Here is a 24,091-nt window from a genome sequence, read left to right as displayed (position 1 = left end):
AAGAAACAGATTTTTAGCAATGGTCAAGGAATTAAAGACAAAAAGGAAACACAAGAAGTAGAAATGTATGTCAGTGGAATATGATATTACATGTGATAAGATAGGGAAAAAAATGATTTAGAAATAGTATCACAACATCGAGAGTTTGAAAATAAGCTGAAATTATTTGGGAGAAATAAAAACATTTAAAACTACTTATAGGGCTTCTATTTCAAGTAAAGAGAAGGTATGCAAATAGGTAATGATTTTTGTGATGAGGGCATTTGGTTATTTGTCTACACCCCCTTCCAATATTCAAATATTTCTAATACTTCACAGCAAGAAGTACTATACAAGAGTAGAGAAGGGCATGTTGCTTGATCAACGAGAGATATAGTCCAAGAGAGCAAAGGATGCTATAGATGAATATGGATATCATGTAAGAAACTGAGAAAATATTTTCTGAAGATTATTCTTGTCAATAACATGATCTTTTATATCTCACACACATTGGTCACACCCATTCTGTCCTGATCTCTCAGTTACTTAAGGTTGGGCCATCTACACTCATTCATCTTTCTTTGGAACTGTTAGAGTAGACTTATAAGAAATATTGCCCCTGAAATACTATTAGAATATTCAATATCTGAATTGGAGTAAGAGTGACAAAATACCATGCCTGATTTGCCATCAGGCCTCCAGCTATGCATTCTAGTATATATACATTATGGAAGAGTCAACATTCTTATAAACTATACTTATAAAAAGCCAAATCTCCCTTTCTGGGGTGTCTTAGTTAGCATTGCCATTGCGATGATGAAACACCATGACTAAAGGCAACCAGGGGATGAAAGGATTTTATTTTACTCATAGTTCCATTTAACAGTTCACCATCAAAAGCAGTGAGGCAGGAACTCAAGCAGAGCAGGAACCTGGAGTCAGGAGCTGTTGTAAAGGCTGTGGAAGGGTACTGCTTATTGGCTTTCTCATCATGGTTTGCTCAGCCTGCTTTCTTATAGAACCAAGGACCTGCCCATGCTTAGCCCCACCCACAATGGGCTGGGCCCTCCCCCATCAATCACTAATTAAGAAAATGCCCTACAGCCCAATCTTATGAATGCATTTTCTTAATTAAGGTTCTCTCCTCTCAAATGACTTTGTCAAGTTGACTTAAAACTGCCCAGCACATGGAATGAGAGTTTACTTATTTTGTCACTGTGTCATAATGGCTGTAATAATGTATCCATAAATGACAATTGTCTTCCTCAGTATACAGGAGAAAAGATAATAAAGTAATAAAAATGATGATCATACAATTCATTTCAAGAATCTTGATATGCTCAGCTTTAGACAAGGTTCTTTGTCACCTTAAGAATAACGCAAATAACAGCACCAAGGGCCAAGCTGCTACAGGGACCATACTGATCTGAGTGGCCAGTGCTGTCACCTGGGCACATGGAGACATCTGGGCTCTGGCTGCTGCCTAGGGTCATGTCTGGGTCTGTGGCCCCGCAAGGGCCACAGTCTGGGGTGATGTCCATGGCTCCTGTTATCACTGAGGATGCCCAGGGTCTGATCAGCCACCTGAGACCATGTTGGTGTCCAAGGGCCATGTTGCCCCCAGGGACATACTGATCTGGGTGGCCTGTGCTACCACGAGGGCCATGGTGTTGTCTGGGCCTGTGCTGCTGCTGAGGGTCATGTTTGGGACTGAGGTCCTACTGCTGCTGGGGTCTGTGTTATGTCCATGGCCTGTATTATGACAAGGAGTCATAGGAACAATACATGTTGAAGTCTGAGGCCCTTTACTGGCCCTGGAATAGCTGGATATTGCAGTAGAAGAACTGGCCCTGCACCTTGGGGGAGTGCTGCCCCTCCCTACACTTGGGAAAGATGGTTCTACCCCTCACCACAGTCATGCACATCACTTACACAGCACACTGGGGATGACCCTGTTTGAGGGGCACATATGAGTCTGGACTGTGGGTATGAGAGCAGGAGAGCTGACATTCCCCCCCTGTATGTGCCCCCCTACAACAATCAGGAGAGAGGGCCTTGCACCTTGCCTGGGCAAAACAGTAGAGCTAGCCCTGGTGGTGTAAGTGTGGGTAAGCTGGACCTGAGAGCAAGAGAACTGGCCCCTTTCCTCACTGCAGGCTGGCTGCGTTGGGTGAGCTAGCCAAGGCAGTGCTAGAGCGCTCATCCAGGTGGCAATGGTGGTGGGCTGACCAGCCCAGGTACCACCCAGGCCCAGAATCAAAGCTGTGAGTTGGCCTACCCCAACATCCACTTCATCTATGAGCTGCTGGAGCACGTGAAGGGGTCAGACCTTCAGATCCAAAGCTTCAGGATCTCCATGACACAGGATAACAATATATCCAAGAGAAGCCCCAGTGAGAATTCATTATCCATAATGTAGCTGAAACCAGAGGCCCCTAACCAGACCAATGATTCATTGCAATGAACACTCACAAGTAAAGATGAATGGACTAAAGGGTTTACTGTGTGACTCACAGGGCTACATTACAGTTTCCACTACAAGACTCTTCTCTTTGTTTATTTGTTTGTTTGGTTTGTACTTTGGTTTTTGTTTTAAATTTTGGGGTTTTTTTGGGGGTAGGGGGAGGTTGCAAGGGTAAAGGATGGATGTAAGGAGACAGGGAGATAAGTGGGACCAGAATGCATAATGTGAAATCCACAAAGAATCAAAAAAGTTAAAAGAATAAAAAAAGAGAGAGAAAAGAATAATGCAAACAGTAGAAGCAGTTTCCTTATTACCATGTAACTTGTATATTTGTGTCTCATAAATATATGCCCAGATTCTGTGACTAACTACACCAATAATTTGAGATAAAGGATAATTTTCCTTAACAGGTGACTGTGGGATTTACAGTTATCAAAAGATGTCAAAAAACATTGTAGTATTTGTGGAAAGCATCTTCTATTTTGTTACATTTATTTATTTATTTAGTGATTGTATGTTTACATGTACATGTGTGTGTTCATGTGCCCTTGTGCAGTGCCACTGTGTTCATGGGGAGGTCAAAGGACAACTTACAGGAATGGGTTCTCTTCTTAAATCATGTGGGTTCCAAGTCTCAAATTTAGCTCATTAGGTGTGACAACAAGCACCCTTACCTGCAGAGCCATCTTACTGGCCCCACATTTCTGATTTTCTTTCTCATAGCAATCTTAGTGTGGATCTTTACAAACTAAAGGACAGGCTTCTTTAACAGCAAATGACACATGACATTATACAAAGCAGTGACACAGTACTTTTTCAGGCAATCATTCAACTCAAATGAGGTTACATATGTATTATGTGCTGATTAAAGATGGTAAAGCCTATATAGTGATGAGGTCTTTCTATCAATCATAGTATAATAAAATCAAATGTAGAATACCTGTAAATTCAGTCTTTGACATATGCAGAAGTAGTTCATTGTGAACAACTACTATTAAGAAAAAGCTTGTAGTATCCTCTAATTTATTAACACACAAAAAGATATTAGCTCTTAACTATAAACTGCTCCCAACTTTGTAATGTTTAATGAGCAAATAGCAAATTCCACCGTGGTCCATTAGACTAATCTCTAAATTGCTACCAAGGCATGTTGGTGGCAGCTGTCAATTCAAAAGCAGTTTATCAGGACTGAAAGATGATAAGAACACGCTGAATTGAAATGATTGTGACAACAAAAATTTGCTAAGGCATGTATCCCTGTAAAACATGTCTTCGTACCACATAAAATGGCTAGTAGTGAGAGGTAATCCAGTGGGGCCAGCACAGTGTAAACTTTACCTCTTTGTTCTGGGAGACTTAAGGCAAATTGCTTTCTCAATCCTTTAAAAGCAGAGCTTGGTCTCCGTGCTTCATGGCTGCTGGCAAATGTGTTTGTACTAAGCTTTTGGTTGGCAAGATAAACTAAAACATTTAGAAAGAATAACTCTGAAAATTTTCCACTAACAGTCTGCAGAATTTATCAGACATGCTTTTGTGAGGGGGCTGTGCTATTATGCCTATTGCCTGGGGAGAGACACATCATGCAGGTAATGAATGATTCACAGAGAAGCACACACTCACGTCAGACCTATTTGTACGCGCTGTCACAAAGCCACTGAGAACTACTGCGTATGATTCAGTGGGGGCCACTCTGGTCCCCAGGCACCCTATTCAGGATGAAGCTACAGTAAGGGAGGGCAGTCTTTCCGGGCAGTAAGAAGAGGCAGGGGATAAAGTCTGAGACAAGGCACAAAACAAAAGGGGAAAATCCTCATGGATTAAATAGGGAATAATTCCATATTTGGGGACAATATATTTGTATTCATTAACAGAATTGTCTTTATTTTAATTCTCAAATTTTCACTTTTCTGGTATTTTGCTTGACTTATCTAAAAGCTGTTAAAAGGAAATCAGGATACACATTCCAAACAAGTTACTGCCGTTCTGCTGTGTGCTGTCAGAAGCATATATCATGGTGACTCATTCTCAACAGACCTAGGCTGGCCTTTTCACAAACTCTTTTGACTCATGTCCCAGGAGCACAATTTCCTGTGCTGAATTGGCCATCCCCTTGAATCACCCTAATCAGCGAATAAAATGTTTGCACACAGACTGGGGTAATTGAATGCTGTATGGACAGAGAGTGATGAGCATTTCAAAATGGGATGTATTTCCTACCCTCTAAGTGTGAGCTGTAATGAAGAACAGACCACCATATGGGAAACTATGGGAACAAGGTCTCTGCACAAACAGCGCAGCTTTGCTAAGCCAAATCTCTTCTGTTAATATTAGTGTCTGTGAGGCTGAGACTGCAAGTGCATTTTGTGCCACTGCTTAATGCTGTGTTATAATTGGGAAATTCCCTCCAGCAGGAGACGAAGGGAAAGAAATACTGGTCCAGGCCAGTTACAGGCATTTGACACTTAAAGAAATCAGGACAAGATTAAAAGAAATTGAAACTCATTCTAAACACACAATCTCAAGCAAGCCAATGAAGTCAGAGAATCTCCTGATAAAGTCAGAAAACTTAGAATGTCTCTTTTCCTGAGTTAAATAGCAAGTCTATCCATATGCTTCCTAGGCTTGACTTTAGTCTTCAACTTCTTATTATTTTTTAAAATTTATTTATTTGTATTTAATGTGCATTGGTGTTTTGCCTGCATGCATGTCTGTGTGAGGGCGTTGGATCCCCTGGAACACAAGAGTTGCAGACAGTTGTGAGCTGCCATGTGGTTGCTGAGAATTGAACCCAGGTCCTCTGAAGTAGCAGCTAGTGCTCTTAACTGCTGGGCCATCTCTCCAGTACCCCCAACTTCTTATTCTTAGTAGTGACTTTTATGGAAAATTTGGCGTTATGAATATTGGAGGACAACACACCTAAACAACCAACTACTTTACTTATGTAATTCTAACAAGCTATTTACATGTACATGTAGGGAAAGCACCTGTATTTACAGGTTTTGCTTCTGTACTAGTGGCTTGAGTCATTTTGCAACAGACGAAATATCTCTATTGTCTTAGAATATAGATGCTTAATCAAGGTAGTCAATACTAAGTATTTGTACAGTGTAATGATAATAGCCAAAGTTTATTGGGTAGTTACCATGTGTCATATACTGGGCTATGCAATTAATATGAGGACTCACTTTAGCCTTCTGTAAGTCTTTATTATTGTTAATATTTTTTATCATCCTGGAAGTGGGACTCAGGGCTATGTGCATGTTAGTTAAGTTGTACAGCAAGCACAAAGCCATACTCCCCCTCAGCCCACACATAATCCTTTAAGATGCCTATATCATCATCTTTAACACAACAGGTTCAAAACAGCATCCAGTCTTGCAGGAGCAAACAGCGTAAAAATCTAGAGACCAATGTATAGAAGATTACATAATGAGCCCTCAGTGCTCCAGAGACCATCAGCTAAAAGGAAGAGCATAAAGACAGAGTCGGGAAATGCTTTAGAGAACAGACAGAATTTCAGCAGAGCCCTGGGGGACAAATGCCAAGAGTGAAGGAAAATACTGTGAGCAAAGCGGCCAAAAGCAAATGAAATGACATCAACTAATACAAAATGAATGGTTTGGTTTGAAAGTATAATACTGGCTTTAAAATATTCTGCCAGTATTTCATTTCATTTTGTATGTCATGAGTTTCTAAGGTAAAATGCCAACAGTGGAAGACAGTTATACACAATGAAATAATCTGGAAATGCAATGACTCTCGATATTTGGAAAAAGAAAATCAAATATTTGATGGCTCCAAAGACATTCATTAAATGCTTCACTTGTTCTGAAAAAGTATTTCTTAAAGAGAAATGTTTGATATTACCTGTCATTTTATTGACAAGCCTAAAGTTCCTTCATTTTCTCTTTTCTAACACTCACTTAAATTCTGGGAAATCCAGATGGGTAGTATCTTCCTGACAAGAGGAATTATTTACAAATTGACATTTTTTAGGACAGTCACATGTTAGACTAAAACACCTATCTATTCCCAGCATGTATAGCACCTCACTTACCAATGATGTACTGTTCCAACTGGTTAGCATCAGTGGGGTTGTTTTAATGTTTCTTTTCAAAATGGAAATCGATCTGCGGGATTCTGCTCTTTGCTATTGTCTTAAAACATTCTAGAATGAAATAAACTAAGACTGATACTATAATAAACACAGAATCAGAAGTTAAAAAGTCATTTATTCCCATCTTTTACCAACATAAAGAAAAGATTATTTGCCTTATAATAGCATGCTTTACACAATATTGTTCAGTTTTCATCAATACTCTGATATTATTTGTAGTAATTTTTCCTTGTTTATTCTTACTAGAAGTAGCTAGCTTTAGATATAATCTTTCAAGTCAATACTAAACTAAAAGTTAAAATTAGTGAGACATCATTGTTATCCATTCTCTCTGTTTATTTCCATTACAAAACAATAAGCCTTCAAACAATCATATATTAAAGTATGTAATTCAGTGACTGAGCACATACCTAGAATGTGTGAGACTCTAAATTCAATTCCTAACACTGGAAAAGAAGATCTATTTAGCATGTATTTTAGATTGAATTATTATTATTCATAATATAGTTGAGAATATGCCTTTAACTTTAATATAGGATGAGATCTAACTAGTGATAAGCATTATGCTACACCTCTGTGTTTGAAATACTAATATAATCATTCTTCAAGCCCCTCCTACTCTGTCTGATCTGCTCTAGTGACCCCAGGCCATTTGAGACTGCATTTCTTCAATACTTGTCTGAATCACAAAAATGTAGCATTTGTTTCCCCATTAATTACTATTACCGTCTACAGAGATATCTTGAAGGCAAAGGACAGTTTTTATTCTACCTTTTTGTTTTTGTTTTTTTTTGGCTATATCACATGGTGTGTAACAAGATGCAGATAGGAACAGATGAGTGAAATAGCAGCCAGTGGGCAAGCTTAACCATGAAGGTAATGGGATTGCCATGGGCCATGTTTTCTCAAAAGTAATTCTCATATTTTTCTTAATTAAATGTTTTTACATTCTCCCAAATGTGATTAACTTTGTGCTCATAAATTATTCTAGAAGAGACTGAAAGCTCTTAGTCTATAATTAGACATAGAACATTTCCTTAGCTTACCATACAGTTTTTAAATGATAAACTATCACCCCAATTCAACCTTAATTCCCAAAGTGACTTTATGTAGGAAAATAGTTCATCAGAATATTGTAGAAAGTAAGCTCTCTGAGGGTAACTGGGAAATTGTTGAATGGGTGATCAGTGGTTATACTACTACTTCACATGAGGACCAAACCATGGCCCATTTGTTTTCAATGCTAAATTGTGAGAGGAGCACATTGATATACAAGCAGGTCATTAGAACTACAAAGTTAAGAAATTAAAGCTACAGTGATAAATCAAATTCTAACTTGGAAACAATTATGAAATATATGCATGGAGACAGTCTACAAAGCTCCTGGGAAAGATAATGCATAGCAGAGATTCAATATTCTTGCATCTCCATCTAAGTTCAGATGTAATGAAAGTTTTTTTTGTAGAATATACAATGTTTGAAATGATCAAGAACTCTAAACTTTACACTAAATCTGACCTTATTGTGTGATTACAAGACAAATGATGAAGTATGCCTGAAGAAACAACTTAATGAGTTTCTTTACTTCATATCATGTTACTTCCAAAGAATGGTGATACTGGTGATAATTGTTATATTTCAGCCTCATGAATATCTGAAATTCTGGATTTCAGTAGCAACATGTCAAGAAACAAAGACATGAAAAATGGTAAGAAGTGTCTCATGCACTCATAAAATTGATATATTACATGTAAAATAAATACAAATGATACTGCCCACAGTGAGACATATGGACAGTGACTGACTATTAAAAGCAGCAATTCTGGTTTCAGTGGAGCTTCTATAGTTTCAAAAAAGCTTTTATTAAAAAAATAGAATACAAATATCATCTAGGTATATTGAGTGATTTCTGGTCAAAAAATGTAATATATACTTAAGTGTTAAGGTCAGAAGTCTCAAAAACACCCAGGTATAGGGTGATAGAATACTGAAAGGCTGTTACAGTTTTTTCCTTCTTGCTTTTTTGTTTATCCATTTATATTTCCCTAATTACTATAAGCTTTTGATGAAATTTAGCAAATAATTATTGACCTATGTACCTCAGGCACACTGGTACATATTGTATGCAGTTCAAAGGCCTCACAGTCTAATGTGGAGATTTGGGCTGAAGGCAAAAACATCAGACAATTAGGTTATTCATGACTTAAAAACATGCACATTTTTATGGATTTGTACATGTTGAATCTCAAGAGGAGATTTTCACAGGTAGAGGGTACTGAAAAATGTCCACTGGTCCTATTTATCTGCAACAGTACTCCTGGTTAGGGCTAAAATAGAGAGAAGGCTTGGGAAAGCTAGTCAGAATAATAATTTTAGCATAGGTTTTTTAAATATTAAGAAATTGACACTTTAATAAAACAGAATTTTTAAATTATACATTGTGTAGTGTTGCTTGAGTTTTCCTGCCTGGCCCACAGTCAGGGCAAATCTCTCTCACCTGCCAGTCCCACAGCCGCTCACACCCAACCAAGTAAACACAGAGACTTACATTGGTTACAAACTGTATGGCCTTGGCAGGCTTCTTGCTAAGTGTTCTTACAGCTTAAATTAATCCATTTCTATAAATTTATACCTTGCCACATAGCTCGTGGCTTGCCGGCATCTTCACATGCTATTTCTCATCATGGCGGCTGGCAGTGTCTCTCTGACTCAGCCTTCCACTTCCCAGCTTTATTCTCCTCCTTGTCCCGCCTATACTTCCTGCCTAGCCAATGGCCAATCAGTGTTTTATTTATTGACCAATCAGCAACACATTTGTCATACAGAACATCCCACAGCAGTGTAGCTTGGTCTGTTTGTGGGACCCCTGGCAAAGGAATCAGGACCTGTCCCTGGTGCATGAGCTAGTTTTTTGGAACCTATTCCTCATGCAGGGAAGCCTTGCCAAGCCTTGATGCAGTGGGGAGGAGCTTGCTCCTGTCTCAATGGGATATGACTTGCTTTGGTGACTCCCATTGGAGGCCTACCCCTTTCTGAATGGAGGAGGAGTGAGTGGTTCAGTAGGGGAGGGATAAACAGGAGGTGATGGTGGCAGAATGGGAAGGGGGAGGGAGGGGAAACTGTGGTTGGTATGTAAAATAACTGAAAAAATTTAATAGAAATAGAGAATGCAATAAAAAAAATGAGTTTGCACCTGGACTGAGGAAAATCATTGTTAACTATATAATCCCTGCATATTACCATATATATGTATGTGATACATGGAGATATTCATGTATGACTTTTCCTTTTTCACAAATGGGGATATATTGAATGTACTGTCCTGTATACTAATTTTTCTTGACATCAGTCATAAATGATTTCTTATTACTATCTACCTATCTTATCCATTCTATAATACAGCAGCACTCTGCAGATGTGTCCAACTTATTTAAGCAGATGTCTATAGGTGGGCATAGCTCCCCTGCTATTTTAGTTATAAAAACAATGTAAAATAGCAAAGTAACTCCCTGAACACCTGTGTGCATCATTTATCTATGGCAGCATTACGTCATCATGGAACAAGTGAAACTTTGGAAAGGTAAACGTTTGCTGTAGGGATCTGCCCTGTACATTTTAGGAGGCTTGGTAGCACTCACTCCTAAGTTATTCACCAGATTCTAGCGGCATATACCACAGCTGAGATAATCAAAGTTGTCTGTAGACATTGACTAATGTCCCCTTTGGGACAAAACTGCCCCAGGTTGAGAATTGCTCTATAGAAAATATCCTAATAATGGCTTCAAACCATGTTAGGAGGTTTCTTGTCAGTGTTGCTTATAAGCAAAGTCCAGTATTTCTCTCTTATTTAGACTGTGCTTTCTCATGAATGTAAGTGTGTTTTCCAAATGTATAAGCCATTTATATTTTTCTCAATGAGTTTTGTTTATCTCTTTTCTTTTATGGTGAACAATCTTGCATTGATTCCTAAGAAAAAGAATGTATTAATCTTTTGTCAGTCATAGGTTGCAAAATATTTCCCTTTTATTATGCTTTTTTCTGTGCAGAAATTCAGTATTTATGTGGTGGTATTTATTAAAATTTTGTACTAGAATATCTAGACTTTGTGCCTTAGACAATTTACATTTCAAGATCTCCATTTACTACCCCACATCATGGTCCAAATTTATTTCTAACATTTTTATAATTTCGCTCAAATCATTCCATATAAGTAGCAGCACCAACATTAACTGGGAGGCTGTTAGATATATAAACTTTTATTCTTATCTCCCTGTACCGAGGGAGATCCAAGTTTATCTCTTCAAAGTCCTGTATGTAATCCAGTGTTCCAGAAAGCCTGAGAACCACTGGCTAGACATAGGAAGGCCAGTGACATAATTAACATAATAATCATAGCAAAAGTTATGAAGAACAATAGCAGAAGGAAAAAGTTGCGCAGAAATGCCACCATACTGTCAACTGATTGGCTGTGGAAGGATGTGAAAATGAAAAATTCTAAGGCTGCAGTTTCAAAGGTAGGCAACTTGTGAATTGATAGTATCAATAAGAAAAGCAGAGGTGTAGGAGGAAAATCTTATATAGAGCAGAGGGATCATAGTGAGTTATTTTCTATTGTGTTATGAAATATTTTAGAACTTCAAGGAGATATATTAATATAATTACCACCCACGACATAGCACCCAGCTTAGAAACATAAGCAACATAGTTGAAGCCCTTGTGTAATCTTCCACTGCTGAATTCTGACTTCTATTCCAACAGTGTGGTGAATAAGATCTTAAAAAATTTAATGTTTTTCATTCTCTCACCGTTTTAAAGACATGTAGGTACATAAAAGTATAAAAAATGTGTCATTTTTATTGTTTTGCCTATTTTCAAAATATGTAGAAATGAAATCTACATTCATTAATCACTAATTTTCTTGTTTATTATTATATGTTATCTCATTTGTTTCTACTTCATTTATTTTTAGTATTTGGTATGTATCTTTATTATACAAAAATTTGTGTATTTATTACCCTGTCTAATAGATTCATTTTTTACACATTTTTTCCTGTATCTGAGCATGATGACATTTAATACTAGCAGAGGCAAGCTGCTCTCTGTGAGGTCAAGGCCAGCCTAATCTATATAGTGAGACATTGTCTCAAATGAAAAAGTATCTTGGAGTATTCTTAGAAACTAAGATATTCTTCGAAGTATCTTACAAATATTCTGGAACAATTATGAAATGATTTCTCTATGTAATATACTTATAAGCAGAATTAGAAATTTGTAAAACCCTATCTTTATTTTACAACGTATAGAAAAACTGCCTCCTCAGAAACTGCATCAATTTAAATTGACACCAGCAATGGTATCCGTTCCCATACACTTTCATGAAAGTTCAGTTTACTCAGAAATTCCATTTTTATTAATGTGGTAGATGAGAAAAATACACATCATTTTGGATGTTATTTTTATGTCTCTAAACACAAATCAAGTTAAACTTCTTTCCTGTATTTATTGCCAATTCAGGTTTCCTGTTATGTGATATGAACTACCTACTTATGAGCTGCCTGGATTTCTTATGGACTGTATACTCTTCCTATTGATTAGTAGGAATTACTTTCATTACATAATGGATAGTAACTATCAGTTGATTTTGTGCCTCTAAGGCACAACTGTCCTTTTGATTTTTTCAAATGGCACTTTTATGACAAGGGTTTATTTTTAATACAGGAAAACAATCATTTCAATCTCATTTCTTTTTATTAAAACTTAAAAATATTATGTCTGATCCTGAGCTCATATCCTCTTCCTAATGTCAAAAACATTTTTACCTTTTTATTTGTTAAATAAATGGTTGCAGGTTAAATTTGTGTATGTTCTGAGATTGTAACACTCTCTTTTAGATGCACATAACTAGTAGACCATTATTTATTTAACTGCCTCTTCGCCAATGCTCAGCTTTTGTATCAAATTTTCCTTTATGAAAGAACTTTTCCCAAGATCACAATTCTATTGGTTTACTTCTTACATAAGATAACTATATTACCATAGGTTTATTAGCAAACCTTGATATCTGTAAGCCATATCTCTTTTTCCATATCCCATGATCATAAACACTTATTAGACTATTTTGAATCCTTTATTCTTCTGTACTTTGGAGTCAGTTACTATGCTTCTATTTTAAAGCAAACAAATACCCTTGTGACCTTGATTGGAATTACACTGAATATATACCGAAGTAGAGATAACTGTAATGTATAGCATAATGTGGCTTAGATTAATCTGAATTATCTAAGTCTCTCAATAAAATCTTCTATTTCCATCAAGAATTTATTCAACATCATTTTAGATTTATTTTTATATACCTTAATTCTCTAGAGTTAGAATTCATTGAACTTCCTAAATGTTTTCATTTTTCAAATGTTTGTTCCCAGTATATAGGGATATAATCAATTTGTGATGAACTACCACGGATTCTAAGGGTTTGTAGATTAGATGAAGTTTTAAATTTAAATTTAGACAGATTGTCAAATTTATACCTGTTTACACCTGCAACTCCAACTTCAGGGGATCTGATGTCCTCATACGGTGTCCTCAGGTACCCACTCACCCACATACATGATAAACAAATGTTTTCGGAAAAGTGTGTGCCTTATCAGAATTTTCATTTATTCTGAAGGGATACCTTTATATATATTTTTCTTGTTAATTTATGTCTCATCATAGCCCAATTTTAAATTCATAATATTGTTCATTTGTGTTCTGATTCTTACTTGCATGGTTTCCAATACACATTGTGAAAGGTCATTCCATTTTATTAGCCTTTTCCAGAAAATCAACTTTCAGACTGTCAGCTCTCTGTTGCATTTTTTTCTGCTTCATTAATTTCATATTAATTTTATTTTCTTTCTCCATTTGTGTTTATTTTTCTTCTACTATTCTAGACATTATCTCATTAGTTTATAATTTTATATATTTTATTTAAATTATCTTTTAAATTTAATTTTTATGTATGTTTTGTCTGCACGTGTGTATGTGCACCATTTGTGTGTGTGTGTGTGTGAGAAAGAGAGATATCTCCAGGAGCCAGAGTTATTATATATGTATGATTATGAGACACCAGGTGAGGTCTGGGAACTGATCTCAAGTCAGCTACAAGAGGAACAAATACTCTTAAACTCTAACACATCTCTCCAGACCCTCTAACTTTTGTCTTTAATGTAAGCTTTTAATAGTATGAATTTCTTCTAAAGAATTTTTCTTGATTTTATAAGTTTTCACATTAAGATTTCCTCTCTGAGACCTTGGAAAACACAGCTCTAAATGGGCTTTCTCCATTAAATCCCTCCTTCAGAGCTCAGGGAACCCTGTGGAAGAGGAAGCAGAAAGAGTAGGGGAGACAGAGGGGATGGAGGACACCAGGAGAACACGGCCCTCTAAATCAATTGAGCAAAGTTCATATGAGCTCACAAACACTGAAGCAGCAATCACAGGTCCTACATGGATCTGCACCAGGTCCTCTGTATGTGTGTGTGTATGTGTGTATGTATGTATGTATGTATGTATGTATGTGTATATACATACATACACATATATATAATGTATGTACGTATATAATGGCTTTCAGTTTTATATTTTTATGGGGCTCTTGAGTATGTGAACAATTTGGTCTCTGACTCTTGTGCCCCTTCTCAGGGCTCTTTTCATTCTGCTGGTTTACCTTGTTCAATTTCGATGTGATAGTATTTGTTCTATCTTATTATACTTTATTTTGTTAAAAAAATAAAGTTAGACACACACATTTCCTCTCTGTAAATACTTTTCAATGTTCTATGAATTTTTAACCCATGGATATTTATTTACATGAACATTTTAATTTTTTACAGAATTTTATATGTTTTAAAAACATAAAATATTCAAAGTTGATGCTACCAGTTAAGAAAATATGATTTCTAGTGAATATATTATATCAGAAATATTGATAACTGTCTTATGGCCTACTATGTGAGAATTATAGTAAATAGTACGTGATAGATATTCCCTAGACATAAGATTATTCAGTAAGTTAAATTTTTTAATCATGTCATAAAAATATTAAGAGAGGTTGCAAACTATGCTTGGTGGATCAAGTCTAATCTACTCTGTGTTTAGCATGTAAGCTGTGGTGGTTTGAATAAGAGTAGCCTATATAGACTCACATACTTGAATGACTGGTTCCTGGTTGCTAGTCCTATTTGCAAAGGATTAGGAGGTGTGGCCTAGGAAGCAGGTGTGTCACTGAGGATTGGCTTTGAGATTTCTAAATCCCATGGGATACCTAGTTAGGTCTTTCACTCTGCCTAGTGGTTGTTGTCTCAACATGTAAGCTCTCAGCTACAGCTCTAGTACCATGACTCCCTGTCTGATGTCATGCTCCCCGCCATGATGGTCACACACTAACCCTATGGAAGAGTGAACCCCAATCAAGTGTTTTCTTTATATGTGGCCTTGGTCATAGTGCTTTGTCACAGCAGTAGAAAAGTAGATAAGTTAGAAGTTAAAAATAATTTTAACACAAAATTGGGTGAAAATTAGCAAATGCAGATTTTGTTATACATAAAACAATAAGATATTAAAATTCCATTGCCTATAAATAGTTTTATTGGAAATAGCCATAATCATTCACATATACATTGTGTAAGGCTGATTTTATACAACATTGGTATATCATTTATGTAGCCATACAGTCTATGAAGTTGAAAATATTTATTATTGGTGTACTTATAGAAAAACATGTATTGGCATATGTTATTACCTACTTTTTTTAATTCATCAGTTGCTTCTAGTCATTGAACTAAAGATTATAGATTTATGTGTTTCTCCCTGTTATTTGACCAATTTTTCCTTTATGTATTTTTGGGCTGATTTCAATTTCATAGTGAACTGAACTCTCAATCATTAAAATACTCTTTTTCAGCATGCTTTTAAAAAATTATTGTTAAGGCTCATTTTGTCTGACAAATAGTGTAACTATGCAAGCATTTGCAAAGTTCATTAGTATTTTCTTGACAAATTTTATTCTTCCTTTTATTTCCAATGTTTCTTCTCCTCTTACATTTGAGGCAATATGGAGGGAGGAATATTGTTGGTATTTTTCTTTGGGCCACCAACTAGCTCCCAAATAAAGACACGGAGAGTTTTTATTAATTATGAATGCTTGCCTTAGCTTAGACTTGCCCTACTTTTAGCTTAATTTAACCTGTTTCTATTCATCTATGTTTTTACTTGGGACTTTGTACCTTTTTTTTATTCTGTATGTCCTACTTTCTTGCTTCCTCCATATCTGGTTGGCTGGCCCCTGGCATCTCTCTGTCATCTCTTTTTCTTTCTTCTTTTTTCTTTCTTCCTTGAGCCTAAATTCTTCCTCTTATTTACTTTCTCTACCTGGAAGCCCACCCTATACCTCCTCCATCACTATTGGCTGTTCAGCTTTTTATTAGACCAATCAGTTGCCTTAGGCAGGGAAGGTAAAACAGCAACAGATCTATATTTACTTAAAATTAGGCAATATAAGTGTATCTACCTATATCTATATCTGTATTTATCTATAAGTGTCTTTAATGAAGTTATTCCACTTGGTGTGACAATGTTCCCCCAAGAGCCATAGATTATCTAACAAAAAACCCAGTTCCAGGCATGAGAAATTCTCCCTTTGAGTTGTTGATCAGGGGAGTCCAAGAGAATCCTCAAACACTATAGGTTATTTCTATTTCCCTTAGTTGTCTCTCAGACACAGTACATTTTAAAGTCCTAGTATTAAAACCACTGTGTTGTCTATTTGCTAAAATAATCCATTTATATTATTGTGATTGCTGACATTCTGCTATTTTACTTGGAACATTTTATAGATCTTTTTTTCTACAAGTAGCTTCTCTTTAAATAATTTTTAGGCAGAAAAACTAAATTACGTGTAGCATGAATCTTAAAAGTTCTTATTAATAAAAGCAAACATGAGGCCAGTTATTGGGGTGAATGCTGGAAGGTCAGAAAAGCAGAACAGGCCATAGCTTCCTCACCTCGCCAGTTCCTCAGCTGATCCTGTTTCCTCAGACTGGAAGCATCTGTGTACTTATCCGAATGGGTCTCAGCTGAACTGTGCTGCTCAAAGTCTAAAAGCTTAACCAGCTAAATGCTTAACCAGCCAAATGCTTCTAGTTCCTGGTCCTCACGCCTTATATATCTTTCTGCCTTCTACCATCACTCCCTGGGATTAAAGGCTCACTCCTTGGGATTAAAGGCAAGTCACCATGCTTGGCTGTATCCTTGAACACATGGATTTCTGCCTCTGGAATGCTAGGATTAAAGGCGTGAGTGCCACCATTTTCTAGCCTTTGTATCTAGTGGCTGTTCCGTCTCTCAACCCAGATAAGTTTATTAGGGTGCACAATATTTTGGGGAACACAATACACCAAAATTATGTTCTGAAGTTTTATTATTCTGTTCATAAGTGTTGATTTCTTTTTTGTGAAACAATATATGTATATGTGTGTACATATATGTACATATATAATTCTTCAATGCTCTGAAGACTTAGCTATTTTTCTCCTTGGTATAATTTTTCTCACAATCTCATTCTTTCTTTACTTTTAGAATTCTGATTAGATATATAAAACATCCTGCTGTTCTGTCCTCCACGTTTTCAATATATTTTATATTTGTCTCTATGTAACACATTTTGACAATGTGCTCAGATTTTCCCTCTAGTTCATGAATCCTCTCTTTATTCTTAATCTCCTGTTAAATCTCCCTACTGAATTTTTCAACTCTGAGAAAAATACATTTGGCTCTCTGATTATAATATTTAAAAAATTGTATTTTCACTTTCATTCATGCTGCTGATTTTTTCCTTTACATTTTTTACACTTTAAACATAAATATTACATCTATTAGTTGATACTTGCAATAAATGAAGGTCTTAAATTTTCAATTCAGCTGTTTTGTTGTTTTTGCATGTTTCTCAGTTCATGTTCATGGGAGTCCTATAAAGCATGGGTTAAGATGAAATCTTCCAAAAAGACAGCTCTTCATCTTCCAAGAGCCAAGTGATAAAGCCAGTCTCTAACAATATTTAAGACAATCTGCTTAAAGTGTCCATGGTCACATAGACATTGCATCCTTAAAGTTGGTATCATAAGGGCAGGCTTCTAACTATACAATTTTGCATTTCACCAAGACAGATTAGTTTGGTTTTCATCTTCCTTTGTTCATCATCATAGGCCTTGGAGTCAGTCATTTCTTTGTGGCTGTAATCTTTCACAGATCAAGTGGGCAGCCTCAGTCTGGAATAACTACCACTCATAAATAAGGTTTCCCCACTTCTCTTTGTATGTCTATTAAAATGCAATGTGTCCGTTTAAGAAGATGGAAAAATATTCCCCACACAGCAACAACCTCATTGTTAATTTCTGGTGTTGAATTTGAGGGTGGAAGGTTACCATGGCTGTTTTCATTGAATCCTTGTAACAGCGGCTACATTTTATTTAGTGTTTTTTTTTTTTTTAGTGAGTTTCCCTATGATAATTTCAAACATGCTATATTTTTGTTGACTCTCCTCTTTATCCCTTTGTTCACTCCTATTTGTTCCCTTCCTTGGCCCAGGAAACTCCTTTCTATTTACATGGCACATGTAATCTATTGCTTTTTTGTCCCCTCCCAACCTTTCCCTCAAGACCTTCTTCTTTCATGTTTTTCTTCTTAGTTTCATGAATACATGCATATACATAAATACAAATTCAAACTTAGGATCCACATATGGGAGCAAATATGTAGCATTTGTATTTCTTAGAAACTTAACATCATTTCCAGTTCCAGTTCCTTTTCTGCAACTTTCAGGATTTCATTTTTATTCATAGCTGAGTAAATTTCTATTATGCATATATTCCATATTTTCAGATCCATTCATCTGTTGATGGACATTTAGGTTAGTTTAATTTCTTAGTTACTGTGAATGGATCAGTAGTAAAAAAGGATATGCAAATAACTGTGTGGTAGGATGTAGACCAAAAATTAAATAGGAAAAAAACCCAAACAATAAATGTACTAATGAATTTAGAAGACAGCTTTCAAATGGAGAATCGTAAGTCAAACAAACCAATAAAATGTAAAAAATTTTCAGCATCCTTGGCCATCAGGGAAATCAAAGTGTCTTTGAGATTTCTTCTCACCTTAGTCAGATGCTACATTTTCAAAATGAGTGCTACATGTCTTTCAGTATTGATAAATATTTTATCATAAGGACCTCTTGGGCATCTAACTTGATATACTGTGCAAACTAAGACACTTCTATATGTGTTTAATACTGATTCTGGTGGAGCCGTGGGTAGAGAGTTATTTTCTATTTCATTGAATAAACAAGAAAGGAATCCCTGGAATAATGTACTGTGTAGGATTCTGGCTATACAATGTATCTGTCCAATTAATCATCAGGTATATTTTTGAGGCAAGGCCAAAGGATGTTGATTTTCTAAATTTTTTGTTTAGAAATTTGTTGAAATGCATGAAAATCAATGGACAGTATGTCTGAAGAACAGTTATTGAGAAATTTTCAAACTTACATTCAATCAATCAAATTTTAAGTAACATGTTCTCATTATCAGCTCTCATAGACCATCAAAAGTACCTGCAAATGCCGGGCGGTGGTGGCACACGCCTTTAATCCCAGCACTCGGGAGACAGAGCCAGGCAGATCTCTGTGAGTTCTAGGCCAGCCTGGACTACAAAGTGAGTTCCAGGAAAGGTGCAAAGCCACACAGAAAAACGCTGTCTCAAAAAAAAAAAAATACCTGCAAATCTATAACACACACACACATACACACACCCTACTGGTATTGTGATATGTGATATGTACAAATTAATCTTATATATCTAATATATATTTATCCTTATGTTTTGTTATTTACATAGATATTCTTTTTGTCTTATATAAAAATCAGCTTAAAATAGAAGTCAAAGAAACAGTGTTAAAAATAGTAGAGTATTTCCACTAGTTTGGCTATTTGTCCCTGTGCTTTTTCCAATCATGGTCTCAATATCTCTTGCTCATATAATCCCTCCTCTCTCTCTCTGATTGGACTCCTGGAGCTCCACATTGGGCCTGGCCATGGATCTCTGCATCTGCTTCCATCAGTCGTTGGATGAGAGTTCTATCATGACAGTTAGGGAATTCAGCCATCCAATCATCAGAGTAGGTCAGTTCGGCCTGTCTCTCGACCATTGCCAGTAGTCTATTGTGGAGGTATCTTTGTGGCTTTCTGGGGACCTCTCTAGCACTTTGCTTCTTCGTATTCCCATGGGGTCTTCATTTATCATGGTCTCTCTTTCCTTGTTCTCCCTCTCTGTTCTTGATCCAGCTAGGATCTCCCGCTCCCCTAAGCTCTCTTTCCCTCGACCCTTGCCCTTCATTACCCCCATCACATCCAGTTTGCTCATATAGATCTCATCCATTTCTCTGTCATTGTGTGATCCCTGTGTCTTTCTTAGGGTCCTCTTTACTAGGTAGCCTCCCTGGAGTTGTGAGTAACAGTCTAGTCATCCTTTGTTTTACATCTAGTATCCTCCTATGAGTGAGTACATGGATGCAGAGATTCACGACCAGGCCCCAGGTGGAGCTCCGGGAGTCCAATCGTTGAGAAAGAGGAGGGATTGTATGAGCGAGAATTGTTGAGACCATGAATGGAAAAAGCACAGGGACAAATAGCCAAACTAGTGGAAACACATGAACTATGAACCAGTAGCTGAGGAGCCCCCATGGAACTAGATCAGCACCTCTGGATAAGTGAGACAATAGATTAGCTTGAACTATTTGGGAGGCCCCCAGGCAGTAGAACCGAGACTTGTCTTTAGTGCATGAGCTGGCTTTTTGGAATCTAAGGCCTATGCTGGGACACTTGGCTCAGCCTAGGTGAAGGGAGGAGGGGACTGGACCTGCCTCAACTGAATCTACCAGGCTCAGCTGAATCCCCAGGGGAGTCCTTGCCTTGGAGGAGGTGGGAATTGGGAGTGGATTGGGGAGAGGGAGGGGGCGGGGGTGGGGGCAGGGGTGGGAGCAGGAGGAGGGAGGAAAGGGGAATCCTTGGCTGATATGTAAAATTAAATTAATTATAAAATTAAAAAAAGTAGAGTAGATATATAGGAATGCTAGAGGAATCAAAACAAAATGAGAAAGTACTTTGTTTCTCTTCTGACCTAATTTAGATTTCAAACTTAATATTATCATTTATTTCCAGGCATATACAGACTGGCCCAAAGAAGGTAAAGGACACTGCTGATATGTTATTTGGGTCCAGGAGTGTGGAATCTATTTACTAGCCCTAAGGGTTCAACAAGATCCAGTGGTGATTCCTAATTTAGGAGGCAGGTGAAGACATTGACCCCATTATTGTCTGCGTGAGAAACACCTAGATGTCAGAATACTTTCCTGAAGTATGCAGGACATGATCAGCATTCCTGAAGGAAAAAAAAAATCCCTTATTATGCAAATATAGTTCTTGTAAGAGATGCAATTGCATATGAGTAATTAGATTTATGGTGAAACCTCTTGGTTGGAAGAGCAAATGTGTTAACTACTGCCCTAAGAATATTCTATTTTTTTCATAATCACAATAATGTGAAGATGATGTATTTTCATAATTTTTAAAAAGTAAAACTCAACATATATCTACTAAAACCTAAAAAACACAGTTTTATCTTGGCTGAAATACTATGGCTAAAATTGGCTAAAACAACCAGACTTAATACAGTATTTGCTAACTGGTCAGTAAGAGCTACCCCCCCCCCCCAACTAAGACTTGTGGACCCTTTGATTCTGACAGACAGACATGTATAAAGAGATAAGCACCTTCCAGTGATAAAGAAACCTGGATATCTAGTGAGAACATCAAAAATTATCAAAATAATTCCTAATATTTATAAGGACTATTACCCAGAGAAAGAAAATGAAATAACACTTATTCAACAGCTTCATTAAGGGAGTAAATTGTATTTTCTCTTGCATGTAAATACTTAAAGAGAAAACCTTTCCGCAATAATATTTTTAAAAATTAGTTAATAAAGTAAATTTACAAACAACTTTAGTATCCATGAAGCACATTTCCAGTCCATATGGTAGAGACCTTGGTTCTTAGTTTCCCATGTATATTGAAGTATCTTCAAAATCATTAAGGGGCCATGGTTAAACACAGAGGTAGCCATATCAATGTTTTTAGAACTTAATTGCCCAACAATAGGAGAAAGGATGGTATAATGATAGTGTCTCCAAATATATTGTGCACCCTAATAAACCTATCTAGGGTCAGAGAACAGAACAGCCACTAGACAGACATAGAGGCCAGAAAACGGTGGCACACACACCTTTAATCCTAGCCATCTGGTGGCAGAGATCCATGTGGATCTCTGTGAGTTCAAAGCCATACTGGGAACAAGCCAGGCATGTTGACACACACCTTTAATCCCAGCACTTGAGATCTCGTGTCTTGCTTGGGAAAGATACATGCCTTTAATCCCAGGAAGTGATGGCAGGAAGCAGAAAGGTATACTAAGGCGTGAGGAGCAGGAACTAGAAGCTTTTAAGCTTTTAGGCTTTTAGCAGCAGTTCAGCTGAGATCCATTTGGATGTGGACTCAGAGACTTCCAGTTTGAGGAAACAAGTTCAGCTGAGGAATTGACAAGGTGAGGTTGGTTGTGGCTTGTTCTGTTTCTCTGATCTTTCAGCGTTCACCCCAATACCTGGCTGCAGTTATTTCATTTATAAGACAGTTTAGGAATTCATTTTACAGCATGGTGCCTAGAAACACAGCTGAAGCAAGCCAAACTACACCCTACAGCTCTGGGGAGCACTTTTGAAATACCTTGACCCCTGAAGGCCTGAAATAGTTCTTGTCCTACTACTCCTATGAGGACCACAGTGACAGGAGACAAAAAGAAACACAGCATTCATTAGTTCTCAAAGCCTGTATTTCCAAGTAAGCTTTCCAAAATGCCAGTGGTACTTATTTTCTAAAATGAGTTGTCATGTGGTAAGCACCTAAGAAGTGTTCAACAAGCACTTTCTGAATTCATTCATTCATTCATTCACCCAGCAGGTTTGTGCTGGGAGCCAAGGACAGACAGGAGAAAATAAAGCAGAGAAGGTTACCACTTTATTACAGCAGCAGGGCAAACACATAAGATAATCTCAGTTAGTAATATGTTCCATGTGAAGACAAAACAAAATGGGATTGAAAGTTCTTGAAGGGATGGGAAGCAGGAGCTACTTTACCTAACTTTGTGAGCAAAGAACTCTCAGATGACACAACAATGGAGCTACAAGCAGTCCTGTAAGATGCCACACATGGAAAAGGAGTCAAGCCATGTTAATAGAACCAGCCAGTACAATAGGGCATGACTGAGCAAAAGCAGTATCATTTCACAAGGTGGATGGAAATAGGATTCTCAGCAACTCTAAAATCTGAAAGGCAAATCTGGGTCCTTGTTCAAACAACATATTTAAAAAAAAATCAGCAGGGGCCCAGGACCAAAAGGTCAACTTAAACACACAATGATGATCAGACTCCAAGGCAGCAATGTTTGACCCCTGGCTGTTTTTTTCTGCTTCTTTCTTCAGCAAGCAAGGGGACACTGTAGGTAGAAGGATAAGCAAGAGACACCTAAATTTTTCTGATTTTTTCCTATAGATCAGAGACTACAATCATTAAGATATTTTACAAACCTTTCTATATTCTCTCCTTTATCAGTTAATCATAAACCATTTTTTTCTTTTCCTATAGTGTAACATCCTTTTGAGAATTTTTTTTTCAAATACAAGCAGTCAACATATGAAGTGATATCATGTTCATTCGTGTCTTCCTTTCAGAAACAGAGTCACAAATGCACAAGGTTCAGGAGCAGCGGTTGCTGAGCTTTCAGGTTTCCTTTCTCTCTCCTTCTGCTGTGTGGGGTTGCTATGGGAATACAAGGCAAAGTGGTACTCAAAGCTGAATTGCATAAAATCAATGGAAACTCCAGGTGTGAATATAACACTATGAAGTCTGTAATCTCTCTTGCAAAACTGTAATTAGGTGCTTGTAAAGAGGAGATGGAAGGTAGAATGTGAAGAGGAGGAATGAATGTGGGAAGAGGAGGAGCTGGTGGAAGAATTAGAGGAAAGATGAGATATCACCATTACAGTTTTGATTCACATGTTGCAATTAGCCAGCATTTGAATTTCTAAGCTAATACATAGCGATTCACTCTCCCTTGCTCCCCCCCACCACCACATCCCCAGTGCTCTCTTCTCTTGTGATCGTCTGAGTGCTACATTTAAGAAAGACACAGAAAAGGTAAACTACATGAATTCCAAAGCCTGGATGGTGGGCTGGACAGAAAATATTTAGGGAAGGTTTTGTGCAGATAGTAGCACCTAGAGGATTCATGAAGGAGAGGTGTGGGAAAAGAGGGAGAGCAGAAAAGGGGTCCCTGGACAAAGAGAGCAATACATACAAAAAACAGACACAATATGGGATTTCCCC

This window comes from Peromyscus eremicus, chromosome X, assembly GCF_949786415.1.
Source record: "Peromyscus eremicus chromosome X, PerEre_H2_v1, whole genome shotgun sequence".
In the NCBI taxonomy this organism is placed as follows: domain Eukaryota; kingdom Metazoa; phylum Chordata; class Mammalia; order Rodentia; family Cricetidae; genus Peromyscus; species Peromyscus eremicus.
The sequence above is the reverse complement of the archived record's forward strand: the minus strand, read 5'-3'. Positions refer to the sequence as shown.